This window comes from Canis aureus, chromosome 14, assembly GCF_053574225.1.
Source record: "Canis aureus isolate CA01 chromosome 14, VMU_Caureus_v.1.0, whole genome shotgun sequence".
Lineage (NCBI taxonomy): Eukaryota > Metazoa > Chordata > Mammalia > Carnivora > Canidae > Canis > Canis aureus.
This window is the reverse complement of record NC_135624.1, coordinates 36,133,446-36,159,782: the sequence shown is the minus strand read 5'-3', so window position 1 is coordinate 36,159,782 and position 26,337 is coordinate 36,133,446.

Below are 26,337 nucleotides of genomic sequence, written 5' to 3'. Positions count from 1 at the left end.
AATATTAAATGGACTCTCTAAATGATCTAAATGAAGTATTCTTGCCCACAGCCACAACTGCGACAGATTTCTACAAAGACCTGACTCTAAGGTGCTCATGTACCGTCAGAAAACAGCGTAGCTAAATAGACATATTTCAGAGCATATTACAATAGCAAAGGGGAAAGTTACACCGAAGGGACAACTTGGTTGAGAATATACAACGAAAAATTATTTAAAATATCTATTTTCATCCTGAAAATGAGTGTTGTGGGAGTAGCTCTCTAGACAAGGGGCCAGTTAAGAGAGCTAAATCTTCCCACATTTTTTACAATTAATGGCATTACCATGTTTAGGTACCTGCCTCTCATGAAACTTTTCACACATATATTGGAGTCAGAAATGTTTAGTGCTGTATAGTTCATCACATGTATGATTTTTTAAAGAATCTGACACTCTTTATTTTTTGCTGAAACTCAGAACCATATTAATCAAGTTCTGGGTTGTGGCACTCCATTGGTTCAAGCATAGCCCTCTTTGCTGCTGTTCAATCTTCAGGCCTTCCTCCCTTTCTAAAATGATATAAGTTTATACTGTCATTTATTATATGATTATACATAATGTAGACACATATGTGATTTTTATAAATAAGAAAATGAACACCTCTATATCTGCCAATATATGGACCAAGTTCTAGAAGATATCCAATAACTTTGATCTCTCCTTAAGTGCCACCTTCATCTCATACACTACCTCCCCACTGGTGTAGATAAGATTATCAATTCAAATTAATGTTTATTTATTTGGCACTGACATTGAGCAATCCATTTACGATTTATTAATTTCACACATTTACAGAACACCTACTATATGCTGGCAGCCTGGTGGCAAAATCAGGCTTGGTTGTGACTTTTATCCGATTTATAGTCTAGCAACAACAAAACACTAAATGCATAACTACTGGAAAAATATTTGTGATCCCTGTCCTACCATGGTGTACAGTCCAGACACATCTAAAGTCTGATTAAAATGTTGCTTGTTATTTTCAAAACATCATAGTCATCTCTTCTTCTGTAGGTTTGTTTTTGTTTTGTTCTGTTGTGTTGTGTTTTTAATTCAAAGCACAGGATTCATGTTGGCATGGCCTGGCAAACAGTTTTGTTTGGGATCTGGACATGCTTGAATTCTGGTTCCACACTGATGAGTTTTTCAAACTGGGGCAAGTTTATTCACTTCTCCGTCTGTTTTTGTTTTCTTTTGAAAAAAATTCCTGCTTGCTAACTTTGGAAGGATGGATTGTTTTGTGAGCTATACTTAAATAGTTGTGCAAGTCTCTTGGAAAATGTAAAACAGCCACGCATGAGTATCATTTAATATATTTGGCATGCAGTTTTGTAAGACTCTTATCTTCTCTCATGCACTGATCATCTCAGGAAATTGTGACCTTCATTTCCAACAGGCATCCCCACATCTTTCTACCTTTTGTTTGCTGCTGGAATGTCCTTTCTTTTTGCCTCCTCCAGAGATCATATTCATCCTAAGGTTGTTTTCCAGAATCTGAAGCACTCAGATCCAGATTATACACAAGACATAAAAAGGCCTCTTTTTTTCTGTGAAACCTACCTTCCTCTTCCCCAACTCTTTCACTAGTCAAACTGAGGTAATAATTAGCTCAGTTAAATCACCTACAGCCTATTCCAGGGAGGATACATAATGCATAATAGAAGTGCCTCTAACTAAGTGACTTTAAGATATAGCTGCTAGGATGTGGGCATCAGTTCAGTTCAAAAACAAGTCTGAGAGTTCCAGCTGAAATCCAGTCCCATCCAGGTGAGATCAGATCAGATGAAGAAGGGTATGATAGAGATGTACCGTTTGCTCTAAAACCATGAGTTGAACAGTAGGAGCATAAATGATGTTGTGAGTGTCCACTGTAGATGATAAGATTCTATGCATTGCCAATAATCCAAACATATGTGCCTTATTTGTGTCCCTTAAAGAAAGCAGCACACAGTTCCAACAACTAATATTTTAATGTGCTTATGGTCAATTTCCTTACAAACTTCCGAAATTAGTTTTGAAGTGACTAATATTTGATATTTTTAAACTAGAATTAGTGCATAAGTAGAATTTCCTGAAGATTCTAATTTAGTATTCTAACCAAAAAATATGGTTGCCACGCAACACTTTGTCTGCAATATTGCAAAATTCCTACTGTGCATACGTAATCAGAGATAATTGGGATTCTCATAATTTTGTTCTGAAGTATGTCATCTGTACTGTCTTGGGTTGGTTGAGAATTTTGATTGCTGCTATTTTGGTCATCATTAATATATATGATGGATGGATTATACAGTTCAGTTTAATTTTGCTGATCATTTGGTTCTTGTATAATTACTGTGTTTTTAAGACTCTGATTCTTATTTGTTTTTTTTGTTTGTTTGTTTTGTTTTCCCAATGTCTTTATCATCAATGAATTACTTCTCTCTCTCTCTCTCTCTCTCTTTTTGCACATCAGAATTGGGAAAGAGTAGAAAAGATCTTCATGGTCATGGTCATGTAAGAGATTCTATGGCCCCTAATAGGTCCGTAAGATCCCGTAGTGCCAAGATGCTCTGTTCTCAGGGATGCCGACTGCTTCTGAGGTGGGCACGTGAGGTCCCTACACGTGGAGCCACATATGATGTGATTATGAGCCTCTCTATATCTCAGTTTATAAACTGTAAACATCAAATGAGCATAAGACAGATCAGGGCCACCTTGGTCACCACATGGTAGCCAGACTCAAAGATGTTAAAGAAGTCAGAGAGAAAAGAATTCATGAGAACTTTTGGGCACTGTATCTAGTTATGAGCAGAGGAATTTCTACAGATACACTCATCATGGTGTTTATATTTATTTTTGCTTATTTGTTTTATACATTAGTTGAATTTCTGCTACTTGAAAGTAAAAGAGTCTCTATTAAATCTGATCTGTCTGGTTGCACAGTCCTTCTTATCAGGGCAGAAATTCCACTCCGTATCCTCTCTGGCTTCACTGACCATAATGTAATGAAAGAGAAGTAAAGATCGTTGTCAATCACGAATAACCCTACTTTGGATTAGTATACCTCTTCATCCTCCTCATTGCTTTTGAGATGCCTTCTTTTCTTATTCCAAGTATGAAATTCCACTGTTAGTAGAACAGGTGACAGTTCTTAGAGATGCAAGTCTGGAGGGCCCAATGGAGACAGGTGGGTGGAGGGAAATGCAGTGGAGATGGTAAGAGAAGCAGAGCTACAGAGGAAAAAGTGAGACCTTCCAGAGGCCTGCCGCCATACCTGAACGTCACTCCTGAACCTCTGCCCCTCTGAGTAACAAGAGAAAAGTCTCCTTTTTGCCTATATTATTTTTTTTAAGATTTTATTTATTTATTCATGAGAGACAGAGAGAGGGAGGCAGAGACACAGGCAGAAGGAGAAGCAGGCTCCGTGCCGGTACCTGACGTGGGACTTGATCCCAGGTCCCCAGGATCACGCCCTGGGCTAAAGGCGATGCAAAACTGCTGAGTCGCCCAGGCTGCCTCCCTATACTAGTTTGACTTGGTTGTGCATCATTTGTATCTAAAAAATAGCTGAAACTGATATGAGTATTGCTTATGATATGAGGGGAACAGAAATGGCCCCCCAAAACATGCTACTTTGGCATATTGATTATTTTGAATTAAAGTTATTTAAGAAACAGCTGGTGCAAAGACACTCTGACCTCCTCTGGCCCCCTGAAAGTAGGAAATAAATCTCTCTTGTGAAAGGTCCTTTCTCTGTACGGGGGGTAGAAGTCTTCCTTACCACTAGACAGAGGGAGTTTACATAGCTGAGAAGGCAAATAAACTTGGTTACTTCTTCACTAATTTACTACCCTAAGCCTGAACACCTTCGTCTTATTTGTTTCTTTGTCTAACAACACTTGCTGCTTTGTCTAACCATATCTGCCTGCTTTGCTCACTTCTTTGAATCTCATAGTTTTATGGACCCTGATACATATGAAATTAAAATTAAAAATTTTCTCCTATTAGTCTGTCTTACATCAATCTAATTGCTAGGCCAGCCAAAGAACCCAGAAGGAAAGAAGAGAACATATTTCTTACACTGCAGTTCACATGGTAGAGACAACAAAAGCTGTTGGTGTTGACTTCGGGTTGCTCTATTACTCTATCAAACTTCTATCCACTTCTAAGGTTCTCCCCATACATTTGTTTGACTGTAATCCTGCCTCTGGCTGGTTGTAGACCACCCTGGTAGCAGGCTGATGAGTTTAGAGAATGGAGTATCCATTCCCCCACTGGGAGGGACCCGACAATCTGGCATCTTCATTCTAAGAACACATCACTTTGAGAAATAACTTGCTTATGATCATCTCTTAAAACTTTATTTTGGTGGTTTAGAATCATTCCTTTTTACAAGTTATTTATTTATTTACTTGAGAGAGAGTAGAGTGAGAGAGCACGAATGGGGATGAGGGGCAGTGGGAGAAGCAGACTCCCAGCAGGGAGCCCAAGACAGGACTCAATCCCAGGACCCTGGGATCATGACCTGAGCTGAAGGGAGTCACTTAACCAACTGAGCCACCCAGGCACCCTGAATCATTTTTTTTTTTAAAGGAGGCTAAACACAGAATAAACTACTCAAGACATTAAAAAAAAAAATCCATCAGGCTCAGGAAACATGTGTGAAGAATGTGATGATGTTCTGTAGCAATCCTAGCACATTATGGGCTTTCTCAACAAGAAGGCATCTGCTCAGCCATCCTTTCTGACCTCCACACCTGATGCTTTCTGCAGAAATTTCTCCACTGTGTTCCCAGAATGTGTTTTCCTTGCCTTTGTACGGTTGACACAAAATATGTCATTATTTCAGAAAGCAGTACATTCCCTTGTGAGACTTCTCAGATGTGTATATAACCTCCCCTTCTTTAGCCTACACTCACTGGCCCTGACTCTTCTGGGACCACAGAGAACAAGTCTACATGCTTCTCACCTTGAACTTCTCCATGTAGCAGAAGCCACTTTCTATGCTCAACCCCCTACCACCTGCCTACATGCTCCCATGATCTTATTTCATCCAATGTGGACATTTCCTTCATTATTCACTTTATCAATGGATCTCATATAAAGGCGACCAGTGAACACCAAAGTCCCAGGGATTTATAAACATAAACAGCACATGCATCCTCCCAGCATAACAAATCTGGTTCTTTGTCTGCTGATTTACCTGTATTTAAAAAAAATCCTTTGTGATTCTGATGAGCACTTTATTTAGAATGAACCACTGATTTGTATAACATACATTAGAGACACAGATATGCTTATTTTCCTCTGACCTTATTTATTTGGGTTGATGTGCCTGCCTGTTGATTATTGATGCCCAGACAAGGTGATTTCTCTTTCTCCTTATCTGTACTAGTGACTGAATCGCAAAGCTGTTGTGCAGATTGAGCACTTAAGATGGCACCTGGCATATGAGAAGCTTTCAATTAACACACCCTCTTACTCTCTAGCACTGAGTGATCATTGGGGATTCTTTCTGAAAAGAGAGCGTGTGTAAGACAGCTTTACCCTTGTATTTCTACTGATCGTCAAAGGGACCACATCCAAGGGCTCTCTGTTCCTTCTTCGGATGCCACATTTTTAACTATTTGAAGAAAGAAATCAATCCCCTCCTTTCCCCAAGACACTGCTGTTGTTTCAAAAAGGAAGTCAATCTGTGGGAACAAGGAGGGTAGAAGCATACATTTATTGAGCTCCTGCCATGTGTCAGATACTGTACCATTTTTTAAATCTTTCTAGTGTATTTATTTTTTCATTTAGTTCTCACCACAACCAAATGAAGTAACTGCTGCAACAGCTCAGAAAAAAAAAAAAAAAAAAAAAAAAAGACCCAAAGAGAAGTGAATGTGGAGGATATGGCTACAGGTCTGCCTGCCTCTACTGTCTCCGATCTTCCTTTCCCAAAGTGACAGCAATCTACAGGAGAGAAGCATCCTCATGGGCAGTGTCCCATTCATCACAGACACATGCACTGAGCGACAGCATGTGCGAGGCCATTTAAAAACTCATTTCAACCGAGGAGAAGCCTAATGGGTATGGAAGAGGTCAATTCAGGCGAACAGATGAGGCAAGCATTGCCTAGGATATTTTAAGATGATAATTAATCACCCTTAATATTGCAACCATCTAAATACTGCAGGCATTTGCTCTCAATCCTTATCTAATTCTGATTACTTCTCATAAAGAGATCCATTTTGAAAATGACCATTTTCTTAATGTAGTGGAAATACATTTTCAATTTTCTATCTGCGTAAAACATATCCCCAATGACTCTGAGATTTAACTTAATAAGTTGCTGAATGGGGCAACAGTGATGAATGGGTTGAAAAACTAAAACGGTCCCCTTATCATCCCCTTCCTTTTGCTTTAATTACTAGAATTATTCATGAGATACCTGCACACATAAAAAAAAATAAAATGTGCAAATTCACTCCAGGCCAGAAAGAAGTGAAGAAAGGTAAACATGGAATAGGACAGTGGCTTGAAAGCCTCTCCTATGCCCACAGATTCCACTGAGGCCCTAAAAGCAGCTCTGAGAGGCAGGAATGTGTGCTTCTAGTTGTCTGTCCTCAGAGCCTTTATCCACATCCTCTCCTGTCGAAACCCTACTAATCCTTCCATCCTCAGCTCCAACGCCGCCTCCTCCAAGAAGCTTGCTCAGATACTCAGCCTGATGTGGTCTCATAGCCTTCTAGAAGCACACACAGGATGCTTTGGACTGTGGTTGTCTGTGTTGCATTCTCTCCTTACTAGTTCTGCTCATAGGCATTATTGTTGTTCCTCTCCCTATGTTGTCCTTAGGATAATTCACTTTGGTCCCCCTCAGTCTAGGAAGGTAAAATTGCTCTTTCAGGCATAGTAGAATTGATTTATTTGTATCTGTCTTTCAAAGCCAGTCTGCAGATTGTTACACGATCAGTCCTCCTAAAACTCAAACCAAAGAGTCACCACACAAAACCCAGTAAGGTCAACAACAACAACAACCAATAAGCACATGTGATCAGAAATCTTCACTAGATGTCCAGGACAACAGAATCAAATGCCAATACAGGGGTCAGGAAGTAATTATTTGTGGCTCTGTGGGTCTTATGGTGTCAGTTACAAGGACTTGGTTCTGCTGCTGCAACATGACAGGGGCCAGCGGTCACCCATAATCAGTGGGTGTGGCTGGATTCCAACAAAACTTTCTTCACGAAAGCAGGGAGTGGATAGAATTTCACCCACAGACTGTAGTTTTAAAATACCTGCTTTTTGTTTAGTCCACTGAAGTTTAAGCATTTTGGAGCCATGGAGCTTTCTCTCCCAATAAAATCTTAAATGCTCTTCAGCACATCCACGGGATAAATGATGCATCCAATGAAGCATCCTTTTGTCAGTTTCAAGTTACCCATCTCCAAAATGCAGTCTTTCCTGTGCCTTCTCCTTGCAGAGCCAGCACCTTCCTCTTTACATGCAAAGAAGGCCATTTCTGAAAGTCTTTCCTGATTCTCTTCAATCCATTTAAGGGTGTTTTTTTCTTTCTCCTCTAGTGTCTCATTCTGACTTCTCCCAATTCTCAGCAAGCAGTTATGTGTACATTTCTCTCTATTCTGTTGCCTACCACCCAGTTTTAGCCTCCAGACGAGATGTCCATGACTACCTTTGGTAGACTATAGTATTTCTTAAATTCAAATTTAATTTCATTATTCCTCCTGTAAGCATAGCTGAAGAATCCCTGCCGCCCTTTCACAAAAACATGTGTATATATTACTTGGAGGGAAGAGAGAGTGTCCAACATATAGGGGCTAACTTTGGTCACTGGGCAGCCTCAGGAAAGTTCTTGAAGTTCTCATTTCTTTATGATGTTCCACCATATAAACAAGCACACCTAGTACACTGCAGGCACAGAGTAATATGTGCTCTATGAACCATTAAATGCTGCTTTTATTATAAGACTGCCAGGCATATGAAATGGAACCACTTACATAAAGCACTAGGCCTACAGGAAAGCAAATAATACATTAAAAAAAAACTAGTAGTTGTTATTAATCATGTGATCTTCCCACCTGCAATACGTCTTGCTGTCCTCTAACTATCAGATCACTTTGTGTCTTGGTGCTTATCACTTCATATTTGGCATTACAATTTTTGAATGAATAACTTCATGATCCCTCAAAGCTTGAAGGCACGTGAAAGTAGAATCTCTATGTTGACATCACCCAGCACAACCCCGGGCACAGATGGAGAGGTCAATAAATGTGTTTTGTAGGAATAGATCAGCCAGTGAACCTGTGATCACTTAAATCCATCAGGCAAGAGACTGTTAGGACTCCTTACTCGAGTGACTGGGGAGGGGAGCTTTTCAGGGCCTGAATGGAGCCTCTGAGCACAAGTGTGTGATGTCATATGTGTGGTTACTCCGGGGTGTGCACGCTATGGGGATGGAAACTCTGCAACTGGACAATTAGGTGAAGTTAGGCACCTGCAAATGCAAGCAGTTCAAAGGTGATTTCACATGTACCATCACACCTGGACTTAGGGGTGTGAAGAATACTCTTAGATTGTTGAATTAAGTAATCCTTGAAATATTAACTAGCACACAGGAGACCTTGAGTATTAGATAGATCCCTGGAATAGGAATTCCAACAACTGGACCCCGGTCAAATACTAACCAAAGGTGTATCAAATTAATTGGATGATGTTGGATTAACTAAATATCAATTCAGCTATATTACTCACTGGCTGTTTGACTATATAAAATTTGGTTACCACTCCAGCCTTAAGATTTATAACATGGGTCAAATATTACCTATTTTGTCCATTTGTTGAAACTGAAGAAAAAGGAAAGAACACCAAACTCTAAAATCGCCTCAGTGTCTCACTAACACATCGATAATCTTGCTATTTCTCTCCCAACATTGCTTCTTTACCTGTTGGCACTCAGCTTAGCCCTCCTAAATTTAGAGGTCTGCAGATAGCTGTCATGGAGGGTTGATGATCCTGTACGATGGTCTACAATCATGTGGTGTATTAAAGACAAGTGTCATTATGAGAAATTTTCAGAAAAGAGCAAGGCCCCAGTTTAGCGGGCCAGAGATGGAAGATCATACGGGCTGGTGTGATATAGCCCCAGGTACCACAGCCCAGTAAGGAAGCAGAGGCCCAGAGAAATGACAAGCAACGTCATCTCAGTGCTGGGTGTGATGCCAGGTATGTAAGTTTTTTTTTTTTTTTTTTTTTTTTTTTTTTTGTGTGTGTGTGTGTGTGTGTTTTAATGAATAGGAGAAAAATGGAAGAAATGAATAATTGAATCCCCCAAGAAATGAATAATTGAATCCCCCACACAAAGAGGAAATGCAAGAGCACAAGAATGAGTGTGGGCCTGCATTTTGCTGTAGACAGAATGTCAGTTTGGGAGTGAGGAGACTTGATAGGAATGTCCTTCTGCTACCATCAATCTGATCAAACTTGGCTGAGGAGAACCTCAGTGAATGTAACTAGAGAAATACACCAGGAAATATCTGCTACAGAGTTCGACCACAGTGAACCAAAACAAATTTTGACTAGATGCTGTGTAAAGCACAGTTTGTAAATTGTTAACTTCCTCAAATAGTAGGTTTTATTTGTAAATAACAGAGGAGAGAGTCCATTTCTACAACAGCATTCTCTAGATTCTTTTCTTCTTTTGACTATAACATTGAGTGTATCAGGAAGGAGACTTTGGATGAGGCTGAGTTGTGACAGCTGTCCTCAATGGCGAGAGTGTCCGGAGAGCTGGCCACTCTTGAGGGTTGGCACTGGGTTTATTTAACTATCATCTCAATGCTGGGCATGATGCCAGCACATACCAGGTGCTTTTTCTTCTTTTTTTAATGAATAAGGGAGAAAATGAATAATTAAATTCTCCTGCACGTAAAAGAAAATACAGGAGCAGAGGCATGAGTTTGGTCCTACACAAAGAAGTGCTCACTCTCTCTTACACCCTCAGACCTTCACATGTGCTGCGCTCAGATGGTCTGTGGTAGGAAGGGGCTTCAGACCACCTCAACCAGGCTGTCGGCATCCAAGGAAGACTTGGTTCCACATCCCAGATCAATGGGCCCTTCTCTGCTTTCCTCTCACAGAAAATGTCATGAGCCAAGCTCAGTCATTCAAAGCCCTCTGCTCTATTCACTCCTCACCTGCTCCATCTCTAGGCATTAGCCTTGAGCATCAGCTCTGAGAGCCACATCGAAGAGAGATTAATCTAATGAGACTGACAGGGAAAGAGAAGAGAATATGCAGATCTTGGAATAAAATACAGTGAGAAGCCTGTTCCTAGAAGGAGTAATGTATCTGAACACTTGATAGGTAGGTGCCTTTCTCTTCTGACAGAAGCAACCAATAGCCTTGCCAAAGAGGAAACCTCCCTCCGATGGTCTTGATACCAGGCTGGAACATGAGATGAGAAAGGGAGGATGGTTATCTGCCTTTTCCTGCCTTCATTTGTGAGCCCCTCTTCATTCCCCTTGATTCCCATGCCCTGTCTCTTCACTCTCCTGTGTGCACCTAGCCCTAGCCCGACAGCCTAGACCTGCAACTGGCTCCTTTCTCTTCCTTCTACATCTCTTCTTCCTGGGCAATTGCATCCCTGAGATCCTCATATCTGTCACTGAGCCCAAATGACTCCTCCTCCTGAACTCCAGACATCTCCATGAAAGATAGGGGTGAAAGGAGAGGGTACCAAGTCCAGGAACTTAACAGTAACATACCCAAAAAGAGAAACCAGTGGAGCTTTAGCTGAAGATTGCTAACATTAAGTTGAAACCAGAGGGATGGGCAATAAGGTAAAGAGATGATATGCAGTGCAGGAAAGCAGAAGTGGTTTGGAATGTAGACCACAGATGTCAAGAGTGCACAGGGCCTTCCTCTTTCAAAAAATTCCCCTTCATGTCATGCATGCAAATTCTTCTGTTAATGAGCCTCTCAGTGCTTACTGCTTGGTAGATAGTGAGCTTCAGGAATCCGGGGACATTGTTAAGTAGTCATTTCTCATCTAAGTGGTCAGTACAATGCTAAACACATACAACGATTGATACACAGAATGTTTAAAACAAACATGCATTATCAAGCAATCACAAAGACAGTCATACAGCTTGGAAAATATCCCAGCTCTATTTTTTAGGTGCTCTGGTAGCACTTTGTATGAAAAAATCTTTTTGTCAAAAACACAGCAGTATTTTAGAGGAGGATCCGGTTAGCCTAGTTATTGTCAGCAACAAAACCTTCAGAATCTAGGGTTGACCCAGAACCTTTTGCCAAACCATGCCTCTGATGCCAAACCTAAAGGTGCTGATCAGAGAAGTGCTTCTAGATGCATATAACCTTTCTGTGGCATGTAGGGAATTGCTCTAGAATTTTTCAGCCAGTTCCTATATTTTGAATGTTATTAATGATACCAAGAGTCTATTTCTAGAATGTCTTATGTTATTTATAAAGTCTATAATTTCACCAATGACTACTTACATCTCCTTTTATTATGCTAATTGGCAAAACATCTGGTGTTGACCAGAGTTAAAGATAACTGAAACCCCTAGCTGTCATCTATGGAGTGTATATTTTTTATTAAGACAAGTAATAGCTTCTACAGTTTAAACTATCACCTACTAATATCATAACACCCATGCCAAATGATTCTAAAGATGACTGATATATCAATACCTCTTATCCTATCCTTTCTTGGGGCTTTTGGAACTCTTTCTTTGGGCACTTTATTTTTCTGTGCAGCTGACTAAAGATATATACATATGGTAGTCATCATTTTCATCTGTAAAGATTTTAAAATATAGTTGTTCTGGATTTCCTCCCTAAGATGAGAAATAACAATGTAGACATTTAGAAGTATAGTACTGAGTTTTCTTTCCTAGGGCAGTGATGGGGGGAAAAAGATGCTAAAGGTTCTAGACCCAATCCCAATGTGTAGGGGAGGTAGGGGTGGGGCTCCTACAATTCAACTCCATCCTGACTGTCTATCTGGAGACAGCATCAGATCCCATGGTTAAGGGTCTGTCCTAAAGGACTGCTTCCTAGCCTCTTCAGGTATCATCAAAAGTCTAGGTTGTCACCTGTGTTTCTGACCAACTGGCTTTAGATTGGGGATTCCAGTAACCCTTTCTTGGATTTGATTAATTTGCTGGACTGCCTTATAGACAAACATTTTACTTACTAGATATTTGTTATAAAAGGATGTAATTGAGGAACAGACAGACCAAAGAGAGGCACAAGGCCAGGCATGGGGGAAAAAAAACCTCTGTCCTGACAGATAGGTATAAAAGTGATTGGTGCTTTGGAGTGGAAGAGAAGGATTCAGTTTAGTGGAAAAACTAGAACTTTTAGGTGACACTTGTCAGTGGGCACAGTGATGTGGACAAGAAGGCAGAGGGAGAAGAAATGCATCAAGGTAGTTAAGGAAGTCAGAAGGGGGTGTTTGTAACCTCACCTCCATTTGTATTAAGATGCATTCTGATGGAAACGTCAATTTTTAAAAAAATATTTACTTATGTATTTTAGAGAGAGAGAGAGTGAGAGAAAGAGAGAGACAGTGCTAGTGGGGGGAGGGGCAGAGGGAGAGAGAGAGAGAGAGAGAATCTTAAGCAGGCTCCACTCACAGCATGGAGCCTGACGTGGGGCTGGATCTCATGACCCTGAGATCATGACCTGAGCCAAAATCAAGTCAGATGCTTAACCACCTGAGTCACCCAGATACCCCAGAAATATCAATTTTTAAGAAAATAAAAGTGGAGCTGCCCTGCTTACAATAGCAGTGGAGGTCCCAAGCTGTGCTTGTTTGACCCCTACCCCATAATTCCTTCCTTCTGCCCTAGGGATGGCTGAGGAGCCTCCAAGGCATCCCACAGCTCTTGAGAATCTCATTGTAAAGCCTTCACTTTAGAGTTAGTTGTATCAACAAGACGGTGCAGTTCCTTGAAAGCAAGAGAAGCCCATGTCACTGCCCAGAAGTCCTCCAGCCCAATGACTGCCTTTCTAACAAGGACAGAGAGCAGCAATATTGATCACAGTCAGCTGTGCTAACGATGTTTGAGCACCTACTGTATGCTCCAAACTGGCTAGACCTTGACACGTATTGTTCCATTTAATCCTTTCCACAGGCTTATAATAAAGACTTTGTTAGCATTTCCAGCATAGACACCCGAAAACAAGCTCAGAAAGAATTAGTCACTTGTTGGAGTTTGTACCCACGATGTGCCTGGAGCCATGGAGATGGCCACCAGTGCCTCCCTTTCTGGACAGTCTGCCTCTTACTCTCATGTGCAAGACTTCATCACTTAACTCCTTGCCAACCCCCTACCCACCCCAGGTCCCTGAGCTGTTGCTCACAAAGGTGGCCTGCACTAGGGTAGACAGCTAAGATGGGAAAGGCTAAATGTGTTCTTAACCTTTGCTGTTTGACCCTGGGAAAAGTACATAAGCTCTCTGAGTTCCCATCTTCATCTCTTTCTCAGGGTGATAACCCCCTCCAACTGACTGCTGGGAGCATTAAATGGGTGGCTCCTGCAGCTCACTGCAGCCTATCTCAGCAGATAAGAGACCCCCACCCTCTGCTTCTCTGCCTGGGTGCCTCTCTCCAGGCTCAGCCCATTAAAATGTGCTCAGCAAGCAGCTCATTTGGAGGCCGCCACCTCAAATCAGATAATAAGCTGCACAACACTGTCTCCATCACCACCTGTGCTTCGCGGAAATCACATTCCGTTCAATTAAGTTAAGTGGACTCTGAAGTAGAGTCACATGGTTCTGCCATTTGCCTGATTTGGACAGAAAGACAGGAGGGGGTGGGAGGATTGGTATGTGCATACTGCCCTGCCAGTGTCCTGATACGAGGACATCAACAGGATGCCGTTTCAGAGAGGAGACAGTGCGCCCTCCTGCAGCCTTCACGTCCAAGGCCTTGTGCTCCTTCTAGGCACCAGCCCTGATTACAAACATTTGGAAAACTGGGGTTATGACAAGAGCCACCCAAGGTGACCCTGCGGGGCCACAGCATTCTGCAGGAGTGTCACTGTGTAAGGTTTCTCCTGGAAGGCAGGTCTGCCTGGGAAATCCCCCTGCAGCATCCAGGGCGGTCTGTGTTAGACGTCTTTGTCACCGAACATGGATTATGTCCTTTTGGGGGGGCATGGAACTCAGCTGCCCTGTGGAGACATAAACTGCTCCCCAGGACCTCCTCCAGCATTTGCACTGGACGATCTGAGGTTGCCATGCTCCTCTGGATATCAGTATTCTGTCTCACAAAATGGGCACCACGGTTGTAAATCTTCACCTTGCCGTAGGTGATGGTCAACTTACATAGCGTGTGTTAAACCAGTTTGCAAACTGGGAAGCAGTCATGCATTCTTTTCTAAAATATGAGGCTTGAATCAGTAAAGAGTATATTCATGTCCCATTGCTGCTGTAGCAGATTGTCATCAACTGAGTGGCTCAAGGCAACATAGACTTATTATCTTAGAAGTTGGAAGGTCAGGAGTCGAAAATTGGTGAAGGTCACATTGGGCTATAACCAAGGTCACATAGGGCTATAATCACTTGTATTCCTTTCTGGAGGTGCTGGGGAATAATCTGTTTTATCACCTCTGTCAGCTTTTAGAAGCTGCCTGCATTCCTTGACTTCTAGCCCGATTCTTTGTCTTCAAAACCAGCAACACGCAGCCAATCCTTCTCATGCTGCCATCTCTCTGGTTCCCTATTGCCTGCTTTCCTCTCCCACTTAGAAGGAGACTTGGGATTACATTTGGCTACCCAGATGATCTCAAAGTCAGCTGATTGGTGACCTTAACCCATCTGCAATCTTTGCTTTGTAAATTAACATATTCATATGCTTTGGGAAGGAAAACACGTATGTCTTTTTATTTTTTTATTTTTTTATTTTTTTATTTTTTTAACACCTAGAACTTTATATTTTTTTCTATTTTCTATTCATTTTTTTAAATTTATTTGTTATTGGTGTTCAATTTACCAACATACAGAATAACCCCCAGTGCCCGTCACTCCCACCCCCCGCCCTCCTCCCCTTCTACCACCCCTAGTTCGTTTCCCAGAGTTAGCAGTCTTTACGTTCTGTCTCCCTTTCTGATATTTCCCACACATTTCTTCTCCCTTCCCTAATATTCCCTTTCACTATTATTTATATTCCCCACATGAATGTGAACATATAATGTTTGTCCTTCTCCGACTGACTTACTTCACTCAGCATAATACCCTCCAGTTCCATCCACGTTGAAGCAAATGGTGGGTATTTGTCATTTCTAATAGCTGAGGAATATTCCATTGTACATATGTCTTTATAGGGGGTCTTAGACTTCCCCTAACAAGGGGTTGCTGAGCTGGGGTGGATAAAAGAGGTGATAAACAATAGACAGAACTGCTTCAATTCTTAAGAAACTTACACTCAATTGAATCCTGGTTCACTATTTCTCACTGCGTGGCCTTGGGCAGGTGACTTAACCTCACTGGGCCTTTGGTGTCTCTCATCTGTTCAATGTGGGTAATATCAATAATGACTATTTCCTGGGATTGTGGCTGAGTTTAAATAAGTTAATGCACAGAGAGTGTTGAGTACTGAGAATAGTAGGCCCATAGTAGATAGTGGGTAGCCATCATTAATGTGATAGAAGGGATCTGCTGAATGAATGAATATAGAAAGAAGCAAGAGGAGTCTTACCTGAGACAGACTCTGGATATCATATAAACAAATTTCAAACTACATTCTACTGGGGAACAAGAGGTAGAGTCTGTTTGGGCAGGATGTGGAAAGGAGTCTCTGAGAAGAGGATGTAGATGGGGCTTGCAATCCCTGTGCACACACTTCTGAGGATGTCATGAGCATTGTCTCAGGTAATCTACATGGTAACCCATCTGACCAATAAGAACCCTGAAGTTCAGAGGAGTTAAGGATGTCTGAAGTCATGAATCTGTACTGAATTCGAGCCTGCAACCCAGCTTTGTCAGAGTCAAGAGTTCCTGGCACCCAATCATTACTCTGGAGAAATTCAATAGGGTCACCATGCTAGTTAATTTTACAGGTTGACGTGGATAGGCTATGGTGTCTAGTCGTGTGGTTAAACACAGGTCTGGATGTTGTTGTGAAGGTATTTTTTTGGATGCAATTGACCTTTACATCAATAGACTTTGAGTCTACTGTCTAAGTCAGGTTACCCTTCATCCACAATGTGGGTGGTCTTCATTTAATCCCTTGACAGCCTCAAGAGCAGAGGCCCAAATTTCCTGAAGAGGAATTCTCAAGAATAGACATAGACAACACAGACACCCTGCCTGAGTTTCCAAACTGTTGCCCTGTGAAATCTGGACTCAAGACCACGACATCACCACCTCCTTGGATCTCCAGGCTGCCAGATTTCAGACTTGTCAGCCCTCACATTGTTATCTTTGTCAGTTTCCCCTATTTTCTCTCTCTCTCTCTCTCTCTCTCTCTCACCATGGGCAGAGCAGTCATCATATTCTATGTATAAATATACCAAGGCAGAATCATATGATTCAGAGAAGCTTAAATAAGTGAAGGAGAATCCACCGCATTCGCATGGTTTGGTGTGAAGTGAATTGGACTATAGCGGAAATGCTGGCTGTTAACTAATGCTTTCAGTTGGTTAACATCCTCTGCCTTTGGGCAAACCACCCAGCCTCTGGAGGCCCCAGCACCACGCAATCCATTTACCCTAGCTCACTTTACAAAGCAATTGACCTGGCTGTTGAGAGACCGATCATGTTTGCTCTGGCAAGAAATAGCATACAAACTCAGGGTGCTTTAGGTTGTGGGGCTACCCTTGATGCAACAAAACTTTGTCAACAAAAGTGTCTGTGGATACTGAAGTTTGGTGCTGGAAGGTTATCAGTGATCCTCACCATCCCTATCCTTTCCATTATGAATATGAGCAACTGTGACCAGACCAGGGTCACCAAGAGTGGGGAGTGAGTCAGAGCAGATTCCGCTCACATTTCCAGTGCATGCCCTCAGGAGTTCAGCTGTGATAAATGATGCCCCTTCTCCCACCTGACAAGAAGAGTAACATTTTATGTCAGGGCTCAAGACTGGAAGTTTTCCAGAAAGGGCGATCAGGGGCCTTTTTAACAGAAGCAGGACATTCACAGGAAATGCCAAATGCTGACTAGTCTCCACGCAGAGCCCTGACCAGAGCCTTCCAAATGTCAGCAGCTCAGGGAAAGACAATATCCAGCTGTGTGAATTCAAGACCCACCTCCCCCAAATAGTAATTATGCAAAAGTATCTCTCAGTGAAAATGGAATGCAAAGCTGATTTTCTTTCTTTTTTTGTTGAATTCCTCTTTGCCACAGATGCTTACTGTGTTTTTCAGGGTCTGGCTCCTTGGACACTGTAGCATCAGGGTACTGGCCATTATAAGCCCCTGTGGATCTTTGGGCTCCATTACAGTTTACAGGGTGCTGATGCTGGTTGGTTGGTTTAGGAACTGCTCCAGGATATGCCCAACTTTGGGACTTGATGGTAAGATACAGTTTCCCTCAGTCAGGCTTAGGAGAATCTAAGATGTCGATAGATGATTCAGATATGGAGACAGTGGTACAAGGGACATTCGGCTGTATCTGAGCTCCACTTCCCTTTGTTAGCTGCCTGGTCTGAGTTGGAGTTTCTCCTTTACATGAGAAGCCGACCTCTACTGCCAAGAGCTTCGTGCATATCTGTAGAATGCCCAGGGCATGTTCAGCATCCCTTAAGGACTTCTTAGCTGTGAAATTAACATTCCTCTCTACGATCTGTTTTGAAGTCCTCATGAGAGAGAGAAGTTCCTGAGACAAGTCCTGCTAGCTGACCAGGTTGGGTTGTCTGAACCTATTATCTTGCCTTATGGCAGGAGCATTTTGACCATTAAGACCCACAATATGGTAGGATCACGGTAGTAACATGACTAAGATCTACTGACAGTATGTCTCAGGTTACTTTGAAACACAAACATGCATCAGGTATGCAAGGGCCTATGTGATGTGTATTTAGTTACTGGTTAGTTTATATTCAACATAGGTAGTGACCATGTGCCATGGGGTTTTCCTCCCCTTCCTTCCTTCCTTCCTTCCTTCCTTCCTTCCTTCCTTCCTTCCTTCCTTCCTCCTTCCTTCCTTCTCTCTCTCTCTCTTCCTTCCTCCCTCCCTCCCTCCTCCTTTCCTTTCCTTTCCTTTCCTTTCCTTTCCTTTCCTTTCCTTTCCTTTCCTTTCCTTTCCTTTCCTTTCCTTTCCCTTCCCTTCCCTTCCCTTCCCTTCCCTTCCCTTCCCTTCCCTTCCCTTCCCTTCCCTTCCCTTCCCTTCCCTTCCCTTCCCTTCCCTTCCCTTCCCTTCCCTTCCTTTCCTTTCCTTTCCTTTCCTTTCCTTTCCTTTCCTTTCCTTTTTTTCTTTCCTTACCTTCCCTTTTCTTTTTTCCTTTTTTGTATTTTGCTAAGCTGTTTCATATGTATAACACAGACTGAGAGACTCCTCCTGTTCCAGAAAAGTTTAGGTAAATGTGAGCAACTTACCTGTCAGGGCACCTTCATTTGGGATAAAAACAAAACAAAACAACAGCTGCTAAATGATCCTTCAGACACATAACCTCGAACCATAGTTGTCAGAAGAAAAAACTGGAAGGTTGATTTCTACTTTTTAAAAATGGTTTGAAGGAAACATTTTTTAAGGTTTTCTTTTTCAAGACAAATATGATCTGATTTGGGATCTTTGCTATAATTCCTCCAAAAATAGGCTGAGATAAAATATTGGAAGTAGTTTTTCCATGTCAAAATCAAGTGATTTAAAAAATAAATAAGTAGTTGAAACCAATTTATACTAAATGCAAATATTAAATCTCCAAGATGTGTCTCGTTCATTAGAAGTCAGATAATCAATGTGAAATGCTGCCTAATAAAGTGTTGGAGTTTCTTTCATTCATTAGCTGGATGACTTTGGGAAACTTGTTTAATCTTTCTGAGCCATTTTCTTTAACTGTGATATAAGGGTTGTTAACACCTCCCAGAGGGCTCTGTGAAGATTAAATACCACTCCTCATGTGACTGTGCTTGGTGCTGTGCCTGGAGTGCCATATGCCAGCCTGATAACCCCCTGCCACTAGCTGTGCCTTCCTGATGTGGATCCTTGTGATGCAGCAATATCCCATGATCCTTTCTTCTAGATCCCAGTACCTCTTTCATCTCTGAAAGTTCATGATTTTAAGTCAGAGCAAGCCTGTGGACAATCAGAGGGTAGGTCTGGTGCACTGTCTATCGTGATGGGTGTGCATATCCATGCACTTCTAGAATAGTGTCCAATGGAACTTTCCTTTCTTCAATGATGTAAAGATTCTATGTCTGCACTATCCAGTTTGCTAGCAGCTGACCACATGTGGGTAGGATGACCAAAGGACTGAGTTTGAGATTTCATTTAATTGTAATTAATTCAATTATAAAAAAGACACAGTGTCTAGGGACTTCCTGTTGTATTACTCAACTGCAAAACCCACCCCAGAGTCATCCTAGATCTGTATAATTCTCTTACAGCTGATCACTCCCTGATCTAACATTTTATTCTACAAAAGGGTCAGAATGATGACAAGCATATAGAAGACACCAACTTGATATTTATTAGGAAGAAGGAGATGAGGAAAGAGAATAGAAAAGCAATTTGAAAGGGTAATAATAGCCTTAATCTAGAGCTTTCTGAAGGGTTTATAGTGTTGATGATACAGATGCTGATCTTACTGATGTAGAGTTCCAGCCACTAACTCTCTGCTATTCCTGTTACCGTATCATGTAAGTGTTTACTAATGTTTTTTATCCATCAGTCATTGCTTTAAGAATTCAATCATGTGTTACCACAAATTGCCTCTTCAATGGTGCTATCAGGTAGGTATTCTTTCTGTCTTGGCTTTTCAAGCATCTAAGAGGAGCACAGAGGTCCTGCCTCTCTCTGTCTGGCGTAGGCATCCATGGTCCATCAGTGACAGCTGTCCATTCTTTATCAGAAACAAGTTAAGGATGAAAATCTCCCTGCTTTCTGTGGTCACTAATTCTATGTTTGAGTGTCACTGGCAGGTTCCTTCTTTGTAGCAAAATATGCCTTCTTCTTATTCCATCCAGAATCTTGCCCTCAAAGCAAAGCAGAACATGGTAGACCTGAATGGAAAAGTCACCCAGTGGCTTGGGCAGATAAAAGACCACACTTTTGGAGCAGAGGTTAAGTTTTCATAGAATTGTGGACTCCAGCTTCATCATGGCCAGGGTGACAGGCCTTTTGAAGGTTTCCAAATGGTCCCCTGCCTCTAAATACTGTATTAAACCCCACAGGAGGCAGTGAGCGCCTAAACATGCCCAGGTCAGGAAGAGGGCAGCAAGTCCCTCCTCAAACTCCCCAATTTCTTTACATGTTGCCTTCTCTGAGCACTCCCTGTCCATCCCACCTCCACTGTCACTGCCCCGGCAGGGTGACTCCAACCATTTATTCATTTGCACTTCTTCCTTTGACTATTGTGTCCAGCACCATTAACTCTAGCACCTGGAATAGTGCATAGCTCAGAGCAAGTTCTACATATTTGTTAAATAAACAAGTCAAGAGCAATGGTTCTGCTTTGTAAATACTTGTCTGTAGGTCTGTCTCCCACCCAAGCATGAAAGCACCTGCATTCAGGGCTGTGGTGAATGGCTGGCTGGTAATGTATGTGCATGTGGGGGCGGGGAATGCAGACCTTCATGTATTCAGAGTGTGCTGAGCATGATGCTGGGCACTTTATTTGAGCAGTTCTCATTAATTTTTCCACAAACCTGTGGGGAGATATTTTAAAGGGAAGAACACCGTGACCCAGAGAGCTTTTATAGTTTGTCCACCTTAGTCACTGCACTTTGGGATAGCCATAGCAATAGGCAAATCTAGTTCTCAAAATCCTGCCTTGCCTCTGCTCCACATATATCCCCAAACCCACCCAAGCATTATCTTGTTTCTCTTTCTAACGTAAACTTATTTCTACTTACTTTTTCTACTTACTTTTAGTGTTTTCAGGTTGGGAAAATGTGTGATGTTCTGTATTTCTGTAGCTGGACATTTTAATTTCTTATCTCTTTTATCACTTACACAAAGCAGTTTATTTGCTCTCAGAAATCTACAAAGTGAGAGGAAGGACAAGTGGTTCATAGGGTGATTGAGGCCTTAGCACGTCTAGTTGGAGCAATACCTATCATAGACAGTAAGGTTCAGAAAGAAGGAGGGAGGGAAAGAAGGAAGAAAAGCATATGTAGGTGAAAGACAGATTTTGGTGTGGGAAGATCTGGTCGCTCACAATGTGTGAGCTTGGAAGTGACCTCACTCTCTGGGCCACCTTTTCCTGCATCTGTGCAGTGGGGAGTACGACACTCATTTGTAAGACTTGTTTTTAGAATAATCTAAAATCAAGGATAACCATAGCTCAATCACTAGAAGGCACACTACAAGGGTTCCTGTGTTCCTCTTCACTCTGTAACATTTTGTCATTTGAAGGGGTTCTCCTTGGGTTGAATATTAAGTAATATCCACAGTGGGGTGGGAGCCACAGCACATTGAATCTGTCCATTACACTGATGCCCACTGAAGTCTCCAGGATGAAACAGTTGCAAATTATTACTCCAGATGCTCTGTTGGCTGGATTTGTCCTGATAGGTAAGGACGGATAATGATGATGATATTTTTCTTAAAAAATAATAAAAGCAAGACATGTTTATGGTGGGAATTTGGAAAATAAAAATAGTAAGAATGCCAAGAAGATATCAACAATGGTTTCATGATTCAGAGAAGTCATCCTCACATTCCAGTGTGTTCCCTACAGATGCATTTTCTTTGCATCTCTATCTACCCGGACATACTAATCATGTATGACTGGTTGTACATCTAGATTTTAAGTTCCTTGAGGGCAAAGCTCTTCACAAAGAGTTTTGTTGTTTGACTTTATCTTTGATCCCTAAAGTAATGCCTGGCACATGAAGCAGGTTCTCAAAACATGAACATTTATTGGATGAATGGTGATTTACATGACTAGAATTGTATTTTCTATAAATCTGAACATTTTACACTTTCACTTTAGAGTGTTTTTATACAGCATTCAACATTCTTTGACACACTATGTAAATAAGTGCATAACACTAAACCTTTGGACCTGCTGTGGTGTATGCAACTGATTCTCAATGTAGAAGACTTTACATATCTTAAATATTTAAAAAATTACAAGTGATACTGTCATAAATATCTTCATACAGAAATATAGAGAGATAATCGAGGCACAGCGTTCAGGACCTTCGGAGACATAAAAATCATATTAGACTATTTCTTTCAGGATGACTCCTTAATATAGATACATCTCAGTTTGTTTTGAGGCTGTTGATGTACATTGTGAAATTGCATCTAGAAGGATTCGATATTTTCCAGTTCTACCAGTAGCATCTGAGAGTAGTCCTCTCAACCTTTGTTCATTACCAATATATATTTTCATTTTTGCTAGTTTGTGGTTGACACATGGTACCAAACTGTTATGTTAATAAGCATTTCAGTAAGGCAAGGCTATTTATTTTCGTTAAAATTATTCGATTGTGTCAAGATGCTTTGTGAAAAGGCAAGCCAGCACTGGCATCCAGAGCTTACATATGCCTTCAGAAGAAAGACTAACACAACTGGAAAGTAAAACAGTAAACCCTCAGGCTTGCAGTCACAGAGCCAAAGTGGCAGAGGATGTGTGGCCGTGAGGAGCAGAGAGTATTATTTATTAATAGCCCATAACACAGATAAACCAAATTAATCATCTCTGCTAAAAACACAAATTTCATTAGATATCTTTGATGTATAGTCAATACTAAGTAAATATTTGTTGGGTTAATTTAATAAATATGCTAGGTACTTGGACAAATAATATTTGTCTTATTTATCTCCTAGCTAAATTGAGGCTTCTTGTCGTGGTAGGTGCACTATAAGAGATACTTAGAATTCTAAGTCTTAGATGGTACTGTTAAAAAAATAGTGCACCGTAATAAGAGGGATATGGCTAAGAATGCCTGAAAAAAACGCATGAAAGTTGGGCCTCCAAGCAGGGGGGTGTTTTACTAGGTAGTACAGAGTTTTTAAATAATGGACTTGTAAATGTTTGCTCAGTTTTTGCATAGCCAGTGCAAGCCATGCTTACCCATACATCGCCCCAGCCAACTAACCACACTGGGAAGGGCAGCTTTAAATAATAGAGCTAGACACTAGGATTTATGAAGCCAGTATTCTGTGGAATTGCATAAAATGCTTAAGCATACAATTTCCCAGATCCACTTTTGCATTTTGAATTCTGTTGTATTCCTATTGCTATTTTGTCAATAAAGTTTCTCCAGTGGATGCACTTTTATTTTCCCCAGGTCACTGCTCTATAACATTGAATAAAACCCGTGCCAGAATTAATCTCTGCGGAGCTTAATCTCGGCCGTTTGTGCTTTTAATTATTCCACTTGCCATTTTATTTTGCTGAGCCTACATGGTAGGAGAAACGGAAAAAATTGATGAACAGCAGAATGAAGCATAAACTCATAGTCATATGTACACATTTTGCACAAGCTCCCATACAGATGTGCACAAAAGTCTCACATTATAGTTGATCTATATATCCAAATTATTCAGTCTCATGTTAGTCCTTCCTGGATTGGAAACTGGTGCAAACCTGTGATTGAGAAAAATATGACCATCCTAAACCTTTCCAGACCCCTTCTTTCAGCACCTTCGTCTGTTCCACATGGCTACTTTTAATCTGTTCCATGCCATTTATATGTCTTAAATTATCTCTACTAGAAATACACCTCTTTCTCTCCCTGGCATCACATGCTTTTTCTACGAGTACCGTTAGAAAACTTGACCCTCCAAGTCTTAGAATGAGCTGTCAACATTCTCCATGACTCTTGCTCATTTCTCTGGATGGATATCAGTAACCTGAACCAGGGAGATGCAATTCAGTGATTGGACTGGAAAAATTTTGATTTTTCCTCAGAAATTCAGAACTGGGATATTAAAACAGATTTAATTAATCATAGGCTCCAGACTAGATGAAAAGATTCATGTAATTCAATGCTGCAGGCTAAATTGGGGTTTCCAAGATGGACTACATGCAAAAAAAAAAAAAAAAAAAAAAAAGGAAATTTGTTTGCAGAGAGAAAAAATATATAGATGAGGAAAGATGCAAAATTAAGAGAGCATAAGTATACTGGTCTTCTGTTGTTGCTGTAACAAATTACCACACATTTAGCAGCTTAACAGAGCATAGCATTATTATCTCACGGTTCAGTCAGAAGTTGGACGTGGGTCTCACTAGGCTAAAATTAAGGTCTGTATTCCTTTCTGGAGGCTCTGGGGACCATCCACGTTCAAGCTCATTCAGGCTGTTGGCAGAATTTAGGTCCCTGAGAATGTAGGACTGACATCCCTGTGTACTTGCTGCCTATCAGCAGCAAGGAGAGGTCCCAGCTTCTCAAGGTCACCCAACTTCTCTGGCTTGTTGCCTTCTTCCTCCATCCCCGGAGGCAGCAATGGTGGTGATTCAAGTCCTTGTCACTGCAAATCTCACCTCACTGCCGCCTTGCTTCTCCTCTGTTTTCTCTTACTGCTGTATCTCTCTCATGCCAGCCCCCACATTCCCTGTTTTTGAGGTTTCATGCAATTAGATTGGCTTCACCAAATGATCCAGGGCCATCTTCTGGTCCCTGCCCTCAGTAATTGATGCAGAGTCCCTTTCCAGCAGGACTTAGGTGGGTGTTTGATTGAGTCACCAGGATTTGGGGTGCTGGAGGAACATGTGTAGAGCCTGCTGCCACAGGGAGAGACAGACAGAGGGTGGACGCAGGGAGCCAGATGCTTGGAGGAGTAGACTGCATACCTGATACCACTTGAACCTCTGGTTCAAATCCTTCCTGAGGCTTCAAACCATCTCTTTCCCTGAGTTTCCATGAGCTGTCCCTACATCCTTGCATCAGCACCCCTGTTTGCTTACCCTGGCTCAACAGGGTTCTGTTAACAAAAAGAAAAATAAACAATGCCCTCCATCTAAGACTTTTTGTCACAGTGAAAAGTTCTAGACATTAAATAACAATATAGTGTTTAAGAAAGTGTACTCAGGGTTCATTCTATACGGATTCAACCAAGCTTCCTATTCTCTACAAGTTTAAGTTCTCAGAGCCTCAGTTTTCTTATCTGCACAAGTGAGATTATGTAGAAGTTAACTCATTGACTGCTGGTAAGGATTAAGCAGAGAATGTGAGCAAAAATTATCTCTGCCAGCAACATATAATAAAAGCAGATGTGAAGAAGTGACCCATTCAAACTTTTATGTTCATTTTTAAGTTTTCTTCACCCTTAGTTAGTAAGGAATACAATAGGCAAACTCAGTTTCTCTAGATTCTCCAAATATGCACCAAAACTCTCATGTATTTTTTTTCTTTTTTTTCTCTGTCCTTTCAAAGCCATCCAGACTTCATCCAGATTTTACCCTTCTCCCCCCAGTAGTATTTACTGGGCTTGGGTCTACTAAGCAAAATGTGGCTTGTCTTACTATGCTGTGTGCCAGTCTCAGCCTATTGATAACCAGTGTTGTGGCTGGACCAGCCCTTTTTGTTTTGATTGTGATTGTAAGATATCACCAGTGATAACAGGCAAGAAACTTTAAAAAGACCCAGCAATTGTACTGCTGGGGATTTACCACAAAGATACAGATGCAGTGAAATGCCAGGACACCTGTACCCCGATGTTTCTAGCAGCAATGTCCACAATAGCCAAACTGTGGAAGGAGCCTCGGTGTCCATCAAAAGATGAATGGATAAAGATGATGTGGTCTATGTATGCAATGGAATATTACTCAGCCATCAGAAACGACGAATACCCACCATTTGCTTTGACGTGGATAGAACTAGAGGGTATTATGCTGAGTGAGGTAAGTCAATTGGAGAAGGACAAACATTATATGATCTCATTCATTTGGGGAATATAAAAAATAGTGAAAGGGAAAAAGGGGAAAGGAGAGAAAATGAGTGGAAAATATCAGTGAGGGTGACAAAACATGAGAGACTCCTTTCTGGGAAACGAACAAGGGGTGGTGGAAGGGGAGGAGGGCAGTGGTTGTGGTGACTGGGTGATGGGCACTGAGGGGGCATTTGATGGGAAGAGCACTGGGTGTTATACTATATGTTGGCAAATTGAACTCCAATAAAAAATATACAATAAAAGGAAAAGAAAGAAAAGAAAAGAGCAAAA